Below are 378 nucleotides of genomic sequence, written 5' to 3' on the forward strand. Positions count from 1 at the left end.
TGTTATTTTGTTAAATAAAAAGCTTATGGATTAGAAAAATCTTTTTTATTTAGAAAATGGACAAAAAGCAATTTTCTTTATTCTTTTTTTAAATACATATATGGAAGTTTGTACACGTGATACATCCAGAAAACAGTTTTCTTTAAATCAAGAATTTATAAAAGGTGATATATATCCAGAAATATCAAACTGGGTAGATTAAATACACTGTTTCAGCTTATGAAGTATGGCACTTAGAAATAGACTAGCATCGATAATTCCTTTTTAGTTAACTTATCTATTCATACATCTTTACTTCTTGACCAAGTGTAGACATTGCGTTATCTCTGTAAAAGGGTAAATGATTTTTCTGGATACACGGAAATATATTTTTTGACT

This window comes from Penaeus monodon, chromosome 19 (assembly GCF_015228065.2).
Source record: "Penaeus monodon isolate SGIC_2016 chromosome 19, NSTDA_Pmon_1, whole genome shotgun sequence".
Classification (NCBI taxonomy): Eukaryota; Metazoa; Arthropoda; class Malacostraca; order Decapoda; family Penaeidae; genus Penaeus; species Penaeus monodon.